General features: G+C 41.1%; 1 protein-coding gene across 12 annotated transcripts in view; it reads left to right on the top strand.

The window, feature by feature from the left end:
• ESRRG (estrogen related receptor gamma) overlaps positions 1–15,515 on the top strand; it is a 622,335-nt gene that overhangs the window by 463,485 nt on the left and 143,335 nt on the right. The gene's annotated exons all lie outside the window — the stretch shown is intronic.

Here is a 15,515-nt window from a genome sequence, read left to right as displayed (position 1 = left end):
GTATATGTCAGCATGTCCAAGGAAACTAACATTTTAGCTTGAAGCTAGGAAGAAGTTATTCTTTTCTTTGGAAAGCCTGGGTAGGTTTTTTGTTTTTGTTTTTAAATGCATCCCTGTCTGTATGTTTGTTTTTGTAGATGTGTGTTTCTTTTTTTATGGTTTTAGATTTTACTATCTCTTTCTCTTCAGAAAATTTGCCAGAGTTTAATATAAATATGATAATTTTACGAAGTGACAAAAGTTTGAAAGAAAATTAGGCAAATTACAAACTACATTTAAATGTATTGCTTCTGTTGAGTCATGACATATCATGGGGTTGGCCCTATTAGTTTATATATTTGGTCTTACTGGAGATCCCTTGTTTTTTAACTTCTAAATGCAAATAGATCCAAGTGTTTATTCCCTAAGAACAAACCAAAGCTTCAGCAAACCAGGAATTGGCATTCCTAGATCTCATAATTTTTCCTGGTTTGTTCTTAATGCAAGAAAGGTGAATGGATCACTTATTTTGGGGGGGATGTAGAATTCATACCCCATTTCTCCACCCTTTATTAGACCGCTCAGAACTAACCCATCATTTGACAAGGAACAAAGAAGACCCTCTCAAACTCTTCTTATCTTTGCCTCTCCTCTTCCCCTGGAGTGGGGTTGCGGGGGGGGGGGCAGCTATAAACAAAGAGTGTATGACTTTATCATTAAAGCCTTATAAAAACATCACACAAGATATATTGTCAAGTAAAAAAATAATAATAAAAAAGTAAAGTCCAAGTTCACTAGTTGTATGATTCAGTGTATATATGAGTTTATTTTTATATAAGAATATGTATTTGTATTAAAAATGTATAACCTTGTCTATTTTAATCATTCATATTAAAATATCTGTAGAGAGAAAAAGGAAAAAGAATGGTACGAGGGAAATGTGTGCTTCGTGCTGGACTGGACGTGGAGAAGTGGAAGTGTGATGAACAAGGATTGGGGACAGTGTGACACTATGAGTGCAGCGAGGAGGGCGCATATGAATACAATACTCTTTCCTCTGTACAGCTTTTGGCACCATTAGGATTTTTCATAGTTGATATATTTTACATTTATAATCCACTTGCTAAATATTTATTACGTTACTCCTGTGTGCCAGGCACGAGTCTAGGCTCTAGCGGTGAGGCAGTGAGAAAGTCAAATATGGTTGTTCTTGCTAGAGAAAACGGACATGGAAAAGCCAGTGGGAGAGTTTTGATAAAGGAAGAAATATGTATAAAAACCCAACCATAATGACCCAACCCACAAGACGAGGAATTTTCCTTTGAGTTAGAATGATGGTGACAGCTTACTCCTTTTGAGGTTGAAATTTATCCTGATAATTGCCTTAAATCCTAGCGCAGATAACAAACAAAACCTCCTTCACAGTAACGTGAGAAGTAACTGATGGTCCATTTCCGGTCATTATATTGCCACTTAGTTGAGGTGTAGAGACAGACTCACACGGAACTTAAAGCTCATTCAGAAATGGTTAATTAGAAGTTGGGAGTCGAAGAATAATGTTCAAAGAACAAATCCATTTTTTAAAGTGTTATAAAAGTAATAGATCACTTAGCACTTTGGCTGGATGTGTCCTAGATGTGGATTTTATTTTCAAAAACTAAAGTACGTGGAGATGTGTTTCCATTTACAGGTTGATAGAATTTTTTTGACTAGTTTAATTTTACTACTACGATTTTTTCACCTCTTTGCACTCCCAGGTTTATGGATGAAGTGAAAACAGAAATAAAGTGTCCCTTAAATAATTTCCCTCATTGTGGTTTTTAAGCAGGAGCACTCTGGAAGGTGGATAGAGTGACTCAGGAGGGGTGAACTGTGTTTAATTAAACAATATTGGTGAAAGAAATGGGCCGGTGCTTATCTGTAATTCACACCTCTTCAGTTGCTGTTATCAAGCCTTTAGAGGGTCTGTTTTCAAGGGAATTGCTGCTGTTGCTGATATACTCCAACAATAATTTATTTTCCTTTACTTCTTATGCCCACTTTGATGGGAAAATGCCAGTTCTCTAAGCCCCTCCCTGCAAAAGGATGGCTATGAGTAAATACGGAATATTCCTTTTCTTTTGTACTTAAAAATGTCGTGAAATATTGCACTGCACCCTGCATATAAATACACAATTATGTTTGGCCATCTCCTTGGCTCAAGACTGGCCTCCTCAGCCTGGAGAGAGTGATACTGTCTTAAATGTATCTTTATGGATGGAGAGGGATTTTGGTCCCGTGCAGTATGTCAGGGATCATAATGTAGTAAATCTATTCAAATGTAAACCTGTTCAATTCAATTACCAGTCCATAATAAAATTTGCTGCTACAACCCCCGTGTTGACCACAGCGGTCCTTACAGGCTGATGGCACAGCAGGCCTGGAAATTGACAGACAAAATCTATTTAAACAAAAAACAACATTAGTTATAGAATCTGAAATGAAATCAGATTTCAACAGCTTTGATGGGAACCTTCTTTCCTTTAACAGGTATTTTTATTCAACTAGCCAAATACATCTTCGATCAAGGGCTGCCTGAGGGAAATAAAGAAGTTTTCATGAAAAAGGTGGTTTATAGAAAAAGGAGACTTTACTCTTTTAAAAACGATAATCCCTGGTTTTATTGACTGATGTTTCTACTAATGATGTAGGGTGCCAAAGGGAAGTGATGGCTTAGTGGGCAGATGAGTCCGGTTGCATCACGTTGTGCATCGTTAAATTCTTACAGGCTATGCCTTCTCGTTAGCCAGTGCCGGAATTATGTCTGAATGAACTACATCGGATTTTAACATTAGAATGTTTTTTTCAAAAGACTTTATTTATTTATTTGTCAGAGAGAAAGAGCTCAAGGAGGGAGGGCTGCAGGCAGAGGGAGAAGCAGCCTTCTGGAGCCCGATGTGGGGCTCGGTCCTAGGACCCTGGCATCATGACCTGGGCAGAAGGCAGTTGCTTAACCGACTGAGCCATCCCAGTGTCTCTAGAATTTTTTTTTTTTTTTTTTTTACATGTTTGTGGAGAGATTTTTTTTAAAAGATTTTATTTATTTATTTATTTGACAGACAGAGATCACAAGTAGGCAGAGAGGCAGGCAAAGAGAGAGAGAGGAGGAAGCAGGCTCCCCACTGAGCAGAGAGCCCGATGCAGGGCTCGATCCCAGGACCCTGGGATCATGACCTGAGCCGAAGGCAGAGGCTTTAACCCACTGAGCCACCCAGGCGCCCCAGGTCTCTAGAATTTTTGAGTCAAAAAATCGTTACCATTAGCAATGAATGATTGGTTGTGTGGAGAAAATGATAGAGTGCTGCAACATTTAAAAACAAAAACAAACAAACAAAAACTTCAAGAAGCATAGTTAAAAAAAAATGATAGTTCATTCAAATTCAAGTGGTTGCACCATGCCACATCCTGAAAAAAATCCCCTTTTCTTTTTCTGGGCTCTACTTTGCTGGTAAGCCTCACGAACGATGGGCAAGCATTAGATTTTCGGCATTGTGCCATCCTGTATGTCAGCGAAACCCCATCTATTACAAGATATCTGGTCTCAACATTCCCTTTTCATTTTTTTCAGGTATTGCTTATTTGAAGGAAAAAAAACAAGAACTAATCAAGGTGCCACCTATAAATCTGGTCAAGATTTATTTTTATTTTGATCTCTCTCCTTGGTTATTTAAAGGCTATTGCTGGACATACTGGTTTGGTTTATTTACACTCTGTCAGTGGCAAAGAGAGACATTTTATGAAAGCAATAATTATTTTATTTAGGTATAGAATTCACTGATCGAAGGATTGAAGGGCTTTTTGCTGTTTACTGGTATGATGGGTTTCACCTTGGCAACTCAAGAATTTTTCTTTGACTCTTGTAGACGAGAGCAAGGTACCCACAGGTATGCACAGCGTTCCCTTACCCAGCCAGGCCAGCCTGTCTACCAAAGTATAGCAGAATCAAGGAAGCATGGAGGGCCAGTACAGCTATTTCATGTCAAAGAGATGCTTTTCACTTTGCCTGCTTTTTAAGAGAGAGAGAGCACAAGCAGGGAGAGTGGTAGGCAGAGGGAGAAGGAGAAGCAGGCTCCCCGCAGACCCTAGAGCCCGACGCAGGGCTGCTCACTGCCAGGATCCTGGGATCATGATCTGAGCCAAAGGCAGGTACTTAACTGACTGAGCCACCCAGGTGCCCCACTATACCTTTTTTTTTTTTTTTTTTAAAGGTTACTTAAACCTTTCTGATCTTCCCTTTCATCTTCTGTAAAGTGATGGTAGCAACAGTAGCACTTGCAAATGAAATGTGAATAATTAGTAAAAAACTGCACCGGGCGTGTCCAGCACACATGTGGTGTAGAATGAGGACTGAATGAACATTACTTGTTGTTGCTAGAGACAGTAAGGATCAAGCTGTGGGGTCAGGGGGTCCGAGAGTCTAGCCCTGACTCTCCCACTTCCTGGACCTGCACAATTTTCATAACCTTTAAGACCCTATTTACTTGAGCCTGTTTATTTGTGAACATAGGACTGAAGATAGAACTTAACCTTGTGAGGTTTTTGAAAAACCAAGAGAGGTAATAGAGGCACAGGGTCTGGCACATGGTTAGCGGGTGACGTCCGGAGCTAGAATCTGGGTATATGATATTCACCTGCTGTTCTAATATAAATTCATATACATTTTATTATTTTTTGGCAATATCAAGGACCTTGGGGGTCCTTTCCAAATTTTTTACAGAAACACATCAATAGATGAAAATTTGTTCCACAATTTCATGAGGAAATTTAGTTTTTTGGGTTCTGTTTGTTTGTTTTTAAGGAGTTTCCATGCCTGGCATGGATCCCACTGCGGGGCTTGAACTCATGACCATCAGATCGAGACCTGAGCTGAGATCAGGAGTCAGAGGCCTAACCCACTGAGTTTTTAATATCTACCCTTAGGTCAAATAAAGAAAGACAACAGTATAAAAAAGAAAAAGGGGACTTCAAGCAGCAGTTTTTAACAACAACAGCATAGGTGAGGAATGCCTTTGATTACTGGTTGAGCAGTAGAAAGGAAGCCTCGTTTCTTTGTCATTCAGACAAAACAGGCAAACTACACACATTTTAAAATGCGCATGGAGAAGTGTAAGAACTTGACTAGTCTCATAGGTACATTAAATTTTACCAAGGACATTTTGATAGCAGAGCATCATGGGACAAAACTAGAGTATCACATGAGTTTTAGTATCCCTCCATACGTCTTAACTGAGCTTCTCCCCTGTGTCCGGCAAAATACCATGCTCTAGCTTTTGATTTCGACTTTTCCTGTTCCCTAGGTTGTGATTTGGAGGAAATCCATTGATTTCTGTCTTCATTTCCCCACGGGCAGGGCAACATTTAGACCATGTTCTTTCTCATCCCTTCTATTCTGATGGAAATTTTATTTAGAAAATGTTAGAAGGTCTGTAGAAACTTTATACCAGCATAGACATGAAGATACTTGTAATTATGATGATGCTGTTGACGATGTCCGTGAGGCAAGTCAAACCATAGGAACTATGATTTGTAGACTTGATTTAGCTATACGTTGTGCTCTTTTATAAATTTTGTCTTAACCGGTTAATTCTTTGGTTGCTTTTTGTCTTTCTGGAAAAGGAGAAAATAGGGTATTTTTGCCACAGTTTATAGCAGTGAGAGTTGTAGGAACAGTGGAGCAGTCAATAGATATTTAAATACTCAGGAAATGAGGTCTTGCACTTTTGCCTGTGTTTGAAAAACTTTTTCTCTGTATTACCTCACAGTCCCTACCAACCCTTGCCAATATGTTGAAGCGCAGTCGGTAGCGTTTCATCTCTGTGAGCATCTGAAATCTCACCACGGATTGCTGTACTGCTACCGGTCAGATTTATTGGAAGTTTTGTTGATACAGTTTTAAAATAAAAATATTGACATAAATAGGAGAGGAGAAGAGCAACTTTATATCATTTGGATGCCTTCTAAATATTTCCTCTGGGGGAGAAGGGAGTCATTAAAATGAACAAAACCAGTGACATAGTTGTATGTTTTATTGATAAGCACGTTTGCTTTTCATATTTGATTTGACATTTTTAGAGTAAGTTTCTATTAGGGAGGTATTTCATATTTCCCCCTACATTTTTTTTTTTTTTAAGATTTTATTTGACAGAGAGAGAGAGAGAGAGAGAGAGATCACAAGTAGGCAGAGAGGCAGGCGGAGCAGAGAGCCCGATGTGGGACTCAATCCTAGGACTCCGAGATCATGACCTGAGCCAAAGGCAGAGGCTTAAGCCACTGAGCCACCCAGGCACCCCACCCCTACTTTTTAAAGTCCCAAAACAACTAGCATGAAGATTCCGGGTAGGCAGTTTAAACACTGCGTTAGGATTGTGGGTCTTCCTCTTTAGGATAAAGGCAAAGCCAAGGATGGGGATCTGCATTTGGGATAAGTCACCATGCGGTGTGGGAAAGGGCTCAGCATATTAAGGTTCCGTTAACACCTTGAAAGCCTCACTCGGTAGATAAAAGCAGGGGACCCCCCGGTGTGGGAGTCTCGTTAATCAGATGAGGAATCCAAGGCTCAGAGGGTTTCAGTGACTTACACGGTGACCCACTGCGGCCAGAGTGGGAATGGGATTAGAAGTCAGGTAGGTCACCTTTCAGGCTCTGGGTCTCTATCGAGCTTTGCGGCAATCGTGGCCGAACAAGGGGCTTCTCGTTCGCCGGCCTCAGGTGGATTGGCCCCAGTCTCAGCACCGTAGGCTGATAGTGCCTGAGACATTCATGTGGGGGGAGAAGAAATGGAAAAGTGTCCTGGTGCTCACAGGAAGCAGCAGAGCTTGTGGGTTTAAAAAGGGGGTTGGGCCTAAGTTATAAGTGACCTTCATCAAGAGGGGCCTTTTCCATAGGATTCTGATCTCAGGAAACCAAGCTTTTCTCACTTGGGGTCAGATGAGGCCACCGAAGATACAGACAGTGGGGGAGATGGGTCAGGAAAAGGTGCTTACAGATTCGCTGAGCAGCCACGGTATCGGGCCGAATGTGAGCTGGAGGAGGCCAGAAATTTTGGAGGTCCGAAGGGCACAGTGTGAGGCCCAGCGTGGAACAGTACGTTTAGGTCCATTTGTTTTGTCGGACTGAGTTAGTGTCGGTCTCTGGACAGGTCCCCAGGGAAAGAAGTTAACCTCAAAAAAGTCTGAGGATCTAGAATTATCTTTTTAAAAAATATATATATATTATTTATTTATTTGCCAGAGAGAGAAAGAGAGAGAGAGAATGCACAAGAAGTGGGGTGGGGGGAGGGCAGCAGGCAGAGGGAGAAGCAGGGTCCCTGCTCTGGATATGGGGCTCGATCCCAGGACACTGAGATCATGACCTAAGCCAAAGGCAGATGCTTAACTGACTGAGCCACCCAGGTGTCCCTAGAATTCTTTTTTATTCTGTTCCTGGGTGGATGGATCTCCAGTATCTTAAGAAGGTTCCCTCATCTATGCTCTGCTTCAGTCTGGGCTTGCCAAGTCATTGCCAGTCGCTTTTGAGCAGAAAAGCCTCATATTTTACTCTGACTCATGAACTAACAGGGCTGGCCTAACGTTTAGGAAATCTTTGGGTGGAGGAAATGGTAGCAGTAGACAGGTGGCACTGGCCTCTTTTCTCCCACCTTAGAAAATTCTTTGTCCAGGGCCCTAATTCTTCTGAGCGATCTCATCACAGTCCAGGCTTTTTAGCTTTGAGAAGACGTATGTGTCCGTGTGTGTGTGCATGTGCGTGTGTGCGTGCACATCCGTGCAGGTGTATGAGACAGAACACGGATCATACATTTATTCATTGAGCTGCCATTACTTCTCTTCAGTCAGTTGTCTTGAGCCCCCAGGATCTAATGAAAAATTATCCCAGAACTGTTTTCCTACAACCACAGCTTGTGTCTTGATTTATATATGGCAGTGGGAACTCTGAGAGTCTTCTGGGTTTACCCTATCAGCAGGAGAGCAAAGAGCAACTTACTTGTCTAATTACCCTTCTGTTTCATAGCTTCCATTTTAACAAAATGACCATTTAAAGGGTATAACATTTTCCAGGTAGGTTCTCTTTAAAAAATAGAAAGCTACTCAGGTCATTTGGTAACAAGCTGATTTGTTTTTGCTTACTTAAAGAACCTGCTTGGCGCAATTTATCCTAACAAAGTATCTTTTGTAAAAACCCTCTGAAGAAGACATTGCCAAGGTGATTTTTTTTTTTTTCCTCAAGTCTATTATCATTATGCTGCCAAGTCGAAAACAGAAATTATTGGTAGGGAAATTTGGGTTCCTACTGCCTTCAAAAAGCAGAACAAAGAAAAGGAGAAAGCTTTAATGGTATTCAAGGAAAATATTTCTGTGTTAGATGACAGTTAATAGAACTGCATTGACCTCACTGGTATTTCTTGCACTCTCTGTTGTAATATTATCCTAAGAAGCTCCCTCATTAATGCGGAGTATTGAACAAAACTCCCAAGTTATAATATAAGCAATAGCAAAGAGCACCTTCTTTCTGAGCTTTGTCCTGACATGAAGCCATTTGGGAATATAGTTAAGTCCCATAAAAAGTTATTTCATGTACAGATACTGCATTACCAGATTGTGATATATATATATATATTTTTGGACATGCTTTGTTGGTAGGAAACTTGAACCGTCTGTCTCAAAACGAACAGGGAAAGTTTTGCGAGTAAGGGAGTAATAACATATATTCCTAGGAGACTAAAATGCATTAAGCTATGTGCTATGTGCTTTCGTTAGATTTTTTTTTTCTTTTTTCTTTTTGTTCTTTCTTGCAATGACCCCCGAAGGTGGGTATTTCCCCATTTCACAGAGGAATGAGAGCTTGGAGTGATAATGTTACTTGCCAGAGTTCTCACAATGCACGATAAGAGACTGGATTTTATGGCAGGCGTTCTAGCTCTATTGCTTGTGCTCTGTATTTGTTTAAAATAGTTCGTCTTTGCGAACCATAGTGATATTCAAGAGTACAGTTAGCTTGGGATTCTCAGGGGCTATGGCTATTCAGGAGATACTGAGCTCTTAAAAGAATGTTTAAGTCAACCATTAAAAAAAAAAAAAAAAAAACCAAAAGTCAGACTCATTTAATTGATTTGAGTTCTTCATTGAATGTCCAGAAATAGAATGAACTGTGTTTGAAGGCGGTGAGTTTCCCATCGTTGCGAGAGATGTAGGAATAGGGTCACGTTCCACGTGGGCTTTAAGGCCAGGGTATCTTTTCTGGTCACTTCCCATTCTGAGATTCTTAAGATCCAACATAAGCTTTGGAATAACTTGCCAGTTATAAACTGTAGGAATAAACATTGGCAACACTCACGCTGTTCAGTGCCTGGGAACCCTATTTCAGGGGTCTGTGTTTTTGTCAAACAGAGTATGACATCTTAGATAAATCCAAGTTAGAGCATAGAGGAACATTTTGGCATCGGTTTACTTTCTGGCTCCAATTTTTTGAACTTCAGAACCAAATTCCTTGTAAGTTTTGCTTTTGTAGAAAGGAGCGAATTTGATTTACTGACGTTGAGTACAGTCTGCCTCAGTTGTTTAGAGGATTTGGCCATAGTGGACCACTGGAGTATTACGATCTTATCTCTGATTCATGGGGAAATTTGGAGTACTGAAGATTTAAAGACGTATCCATGATTCTGTATATACCTTATGCAGATCTTAGGGTGGCACATACTCCCTGTGCATGTCTGGTTCTTGGGAACTATTTTTATTTATTTTTGAAATATAACAATTACATTAGAAATGAAGTAGGTTCTCTCTTGTGGACGCAGCACCAAGGATCATTTGAACGGAGTAAATCTATCCTTGCTGCATGTGGGTTAGAGAGGCCAGAAAGATTGAAATGGGAAGAAAAGGTTCTTTTTAACTCCCTTCCTCCTGCTTTAATTGGAATACTATTAAAAGTTAATCATTTATTTGATTGTCCCCATTTTTCATTTGTGAACTTGCAATAGGAAGCCGGCATTTATCTAAGATGCCACCAATTTTTTTTTTTTTAATTCCTTTTGGATTATAAAAAGTTCCTAGTGGGTTTCACCCCAGGGGGGGTAAACCTGTTTCCACATTTGCTCACACAGGGAAAGTGTAGCGACAGTACCGTGTGTGGTGAGGGAAGCGCGAGGGGAGGCCCTTGCCAGACAGGACTCTGATGTGGCATTTCCTCCCACCGGCCTCCAGACAACGGATTTCTGTTTCTTTCCACCAGTGCGCACATCTCTCAACGTGGCATGGACGTCCACGGCATCATGCTTGAATTTAATGTGAAGGCATTCTGACAAATGTTTGAAGAATGCCCATTTCATTCGGGCGCCATTGCCGACTGTTTGGCTCCCTTTCTCGTTAAGGCCGTGCAGAGTGCAACTCTGTCTGTATCCTGTCGGGCATCCTACATGATTTTGTTCCTTCCTAAGTCTCCCTCAAATGAAAGTGAGTGCCGGTCATTTCCTGAGAGATTGTTCTGTAGTTTTGCCTCTCCCTCCCTGAGTCGGCTGTAGAGCCACCAACCAGCTTCCCTAAGGCAAGCTGTCTGCAAAGGAACAAGCCAGCTGGCTTGGCCAAGGTTGATCAATGATGAGAGGCAGGCTGGGTTCCAGGTTCACAAAAGCCACTCAGTGGAGAGTAGGTCAGCGGCTTCCCCAAAGCCAATTAGCTGGCAGAAGTCTGAGGCACCCGGCGCTAGCCAAATTCCCTGAGCCTGATGGTACTGGTGGGGAGTCCATCCTTGGGTTTCCTGGCAAACCAGACCCGAGTGAATGGCAGATTGTGCTATTTGAGAGCCAGTGTCGCTTTATGGCTACTAGAACAAATATCAGGGAGCCGTCGCTCGCTTTCCGCCTCACCCAGGTAGACTGGACGGCCCAGGCACGATGACTGATCCTCAGGTGCGATGGGCTTCCGCTGATTAGATGCATCATAAATGTATTTTTACCTGGCTTTGGCTTTTTGAAGTGGACGTGAATAGGAATCATGCCGTCGAAGGAGATTAACATGGAACTGATTTGGGAGGGAGGAAGTGCGACGGAGACCTTTGACAGGAGTATTGGGATTTTGACTATTTTAAAATCCCAATTGTAACAGCTGCTCCCCTTATAAGTGATGGTGGTGAAAATATGGGACCTAGGGCAACCCCAGAGGAAGGTTGTCTTAGCAGTGGCCTTTCGGTTAACCTGTTTTTCCCAGGATTATGTGTATCTGGGATCATAATCAGTTCCTATTTTTCTCAACACTTACATGTTCAGCTATCAAATCTTTTCTACATAAGCTGTATAATCATAATTTTCTTTTCTTTTTTAGGAAGAGAGCACGCGTGCATGCATGCACATGAGGGGAGGTGGGGAGAGGGAGAGGGCGAGAGAGACTCTCAGGCAGATCCTATGCTCAGCGCAGAGCCTGATGGGGGGATCCGTCTCACCACCCTGAGATCATGACCTGATCTGAAATCAAGAGCTGATGCTTAACCAACTGAGCCACCCAGGTGCTCCATAGCCTGCATAATCATAATTTTAAGATACCTAGATTATTTTCCTAGACTTTTTAGCTACACTGGGGATGTGGAGACTTTAAGGAGCAGAATATATGAAAAATGAGATCATTTAGAGGCTCCTGGGTGACTCAGGCATCAGTTAAGTGTCTGCCTTTGGCTCAGGTCATGATCCCGCCATCTTGGGATCGAGCCCCAAGTCAGGCTCCCTGTTCAGTGGGGGGTTTGCTTCTCCCTCTCCCTAACCCTCTCCCCCTGCTCTCTTTCTCTCTTGGTCTCTCTCAAATAAATAAATAAAATTTTTAAAAAATGAGATGATTTACATTACCTAGTTTAACTTAGCATGTATTTTGACTTAGATCTGTACTGATTTCTGGTTCTGTCTTAGAGCGCCAGCCAGCATGTCACCCCCACAGGCAGCTAAGTCCATTTTGCTGGTCTACCTCTTATTTCTTAGATGTTTAAGTGTTTCCTTTGAGACCGCCCGAGACACTGTTTAGTTGCTTCTCCCTAGACTGTCCATTAAATTCTCCCCAAGTAAACTTCTCCCTAACATGTAATGTTTCGGGCCTCCCAACTTCCTCTTCCTCCTCTGCCCTTAAATTTTTTTTTTTTTTTTTTTTTTTTTTAAATTTCAAAATTTCCTCTAAAGCAGAGTTTCTTCACAATTGTAGTGAGTTGCTATTCGGTGATTCCCAAGCTGATGACCTCCATAATTATCCCCAACCTCCACCTCCCATGGATTTACTTCTCCCCTCTCTTGGCCATTTATCTCCAGGTCTATTCAATCTCTTTAGTATCAACATTATCATAATCATTAGTATATTTGAAGCCAATTAAATGGCAATTACTCTAACCTTAGCCAGCCTTAGGGCATTACCGATTCATGCATAATTTGGAAATATTTGGAAGGAAAGTGGATTCTTGTTTTATGGTCGAATCTGTAAATATTTCCATCTGCTAGGTGAGAAGTGGCCCTTGTTCTTTAACACCTAGAGCTGGGGTCAGGTTATTTCTCTAGAAACTGCTTTCTACTTATTTATGGGTCCAAATGATGCACAGTTGTCCAGCCCATGTCCAAACGTTTATTCATCCATCTTTTATCCCATCCATTCAAGAAATGCTTCTTGAGACATGACTCCATATAGTTTCCTTTATTAAGTACTAAGGATTAAAAGTGAACTTGACAGACATGTTTCTGCCTTTGTGGGGTTCGTGATCCATCATGGGCCTGATTACGTGCAGTCATATAGATTTCTCTCCTTTCTGAATTTCACCACCATTTATATTCTATTTCATACAACTTAGCATTTTTAACATCGTGTTTTTCACAGAGGAATGTAGATGTAAAGATAGGAAGCTTGGTCTCTCAGATCAGATGGAGTCTGTGGGTGTGTTGACAGAGCCCTTGAAATGGGTCTAATGCAATGAAAGAACTGAATTTTTTTTACTTTAGTTAAATATTACTTAAATTAACTAGCCCCACATAGCTGGTGAGGACCATAGTGGACAGTGTAGAGAAATAGAATTTGGGTTCAGTGCAAACTTTACTACTTACTAGCAGTGATATCTCAATTAAGTTAGTTACGTTACCCTTTTTAAACTTTATCTGTAAAATGGGGGTTGTAATAGTAACTGGATTAGAGGGTTATTTTGAGGTTTACGCAGGTAATAGATGTCATACTCTTGTCATGGTGCAAGCAACAAACACTCAGAAAATATTGTTAGTGTTTATTTCTAGTATTCTGTTAGTCACTTAGCATGTCTCATAGAGAATAATGAGAACATGGCTGTATTATTTATATTTCAGTCCTCCGTAACACCTAGCATTTAATGGTCACATAGTAGGTGCTCAGTAAAGTGTAACTGCATATTTTTTCTTTCTTTTTAAACCTACTTTACTGGGCTTTCAGTTACATTATTTTTTTTTTAAAGATTTTATTTATTTGATAGAGAGAAATCACAAGTAGACGGAGAGGCAGACAGAGAGAGAGAGGGGAAGCAGGCTCCCTGCTGAGCAGAGAGCCCGATGCGGGACTCGACCCCAGGACCCTGAGATCATGACCTGAGCCGAAGGCAGCGGCTTAACCCACTGAGCCACCCAGGTGCCCCTTCCAGTTACATTATTAAAACTTGAGCGCAGAAACAATTTTGTCACAAATAATGCTTTTAGAATCGATTTATGGGCTATCATCATATATAAATTACTTCTGCATTTTCTCTTATATGTATATGACAATGACAATTGTATTTCAGAAGTCGTGATGTATTGGATTTGTATTGCATACCCTGACAGTGTAGCAATCGGTGTATCATGAGTAGAAAGAAGAAAAGGAAGGAAAGAAGGAAGGACGGACATTTTTCATCTATCTTTCCCATAGATATTTGATAAATTGGTGTATATATATGAGAAAACTAAGACCTGTTCGAAAGAACTTGTATAAATAACTTGCGTAAGATCAGACAAGTAGTACATGGTACAGCCAGGATTCAATCTGGATTTTTTGGGCTCTGAAGCCCGTAGCCTCTACTGATATTCCTAATGAAGTCCTTTGGTTCTCCTCTTAATTAATCTTACCACCGTCAAGGGGTGAAATATTATTTCTCTCACAGGGAAGCCTCTGTGTCTCTGTTCTCACTTCCTTTTGTGAACAGGGAGACCTTTAACTCAGAGAATGGTTTTGGTTCGAGCTGCTAAAATTCTGGAATCATTCCTTATTGTAGATGCTCTAAAACAAGGGGTCCGGGTAATAACGGGAACATTTTCTGATTCCCGCAAATATTGTTCTGTGCCAGAGCACAGTATTATTTCTTGAAGTTTCTATGTAGAAAATCTTTCACCTGTTCTTAGGAATGCTTTGAATAATGCTGGAGCGGCTCCTGCTTCGGCATAGCACCCGTTCCACGTAGACCATCGTGGGCTATTGGTTAGAGGAAGAGATTGCCAGGGCTGCGCATCTGTCCCCGAGAGGCAGTCCAGGTCATTGTCTGATGATTTCATTTTCCATTTGTAGCAAAAAATTTCATGCTCTGCAGTCAACAGGTCCAAGTTTGTGGTCTGTGAAGAAACGTATTTCTCCACAATTCCGTATATGTCTGTGGGTCTCCCCAGAAGTCGTTAATTAGGATCCGGAGAGGATCGGATGGGAAAATAAAGGTTTGCTAATGGTGACAAAGGAGAAGGAACAGAAATTCGATTCAAGTGTTGTGCGCCTAGGAAATGTTAGAGCAACTCCTGGTGATCTCACACATTTTTAGCTCTTTGGTTATGTGCTGCAGCAAAGAAAATCTATCAGAAGTTTTGTAAAGGTAGAAAAGAACAAAATCCTCCAGCCTTTACAAGCAATTATACTTCTATTTTAATGCCACTCGGGAACTGGCCTCTTTGAAAGTCCTCTAGCTTATAAAGCTAGCAGTCCTTTTCTGCCTCACCTTTCTTAACTTGCAGTTACAGAGTCTAACTAGCATCCTCCGTTAATGCATTGATTTTAACTGAAACCCAGAAGGAGACGGTGCTGTAGTCAGCTGAACTCTTAAACAGTCCTGGGAGACCAGAGTCATTTGCACATTGGAAAACAGCTAATGGGCCGGGGAAGCAGGGGTGAGTAGCAAGGCCATTCCTACTGTCTCCTTTCTATCAGAGTGAGAGAGATCATTGATAAAAAGTCTCCCAACGTGAAGTGCTAAGGCACCTATATCTTAGTCTTTTTTTTTTTTTAACTTTCATTTTTCTTCATGGCTGGCTATTTTAAAAAAGCAGAGAGCTCAGGGGGGTGGAGGGAAGAATTAGGAATTGTTAGTTTCATCCCACATTGCTCAATTCCGGTAAGTCGTGGAGTGTGTTATGAAGGCCTGGGTTTAATATATCTGCAACATGAAACTAGTACATATGGAATCGTGTTATTAGTCCCTCATTCCACACAGCACATTATGAAGGTATGGGATTTGCTAATAGACAACCTGGAGTGGCTGTTCGGTTGTCAGTTACTAGCATGTTT

This window comes from Mustela lutreola, chromosome 14 (assembly GCF_030435805.1).
Source record: "Mustela lutreola isolate mMusLut2 chromosome 14, mMusLut2.pri, whole genome shotgun sequence".
In the NCBI taxonomy this organism is placed as follows: domain Eukaryota; kingdom Metazoa; phylum Chordata; class Mammalia; order Carnivora; family Mustelidae; genus Mustela; species Mustela lutreola.
The sequence above is the reverse complement of the archived record's forward strand: the minus strand, read 5'-3'. Positions and strand labels throughout refer to the sequence as shown.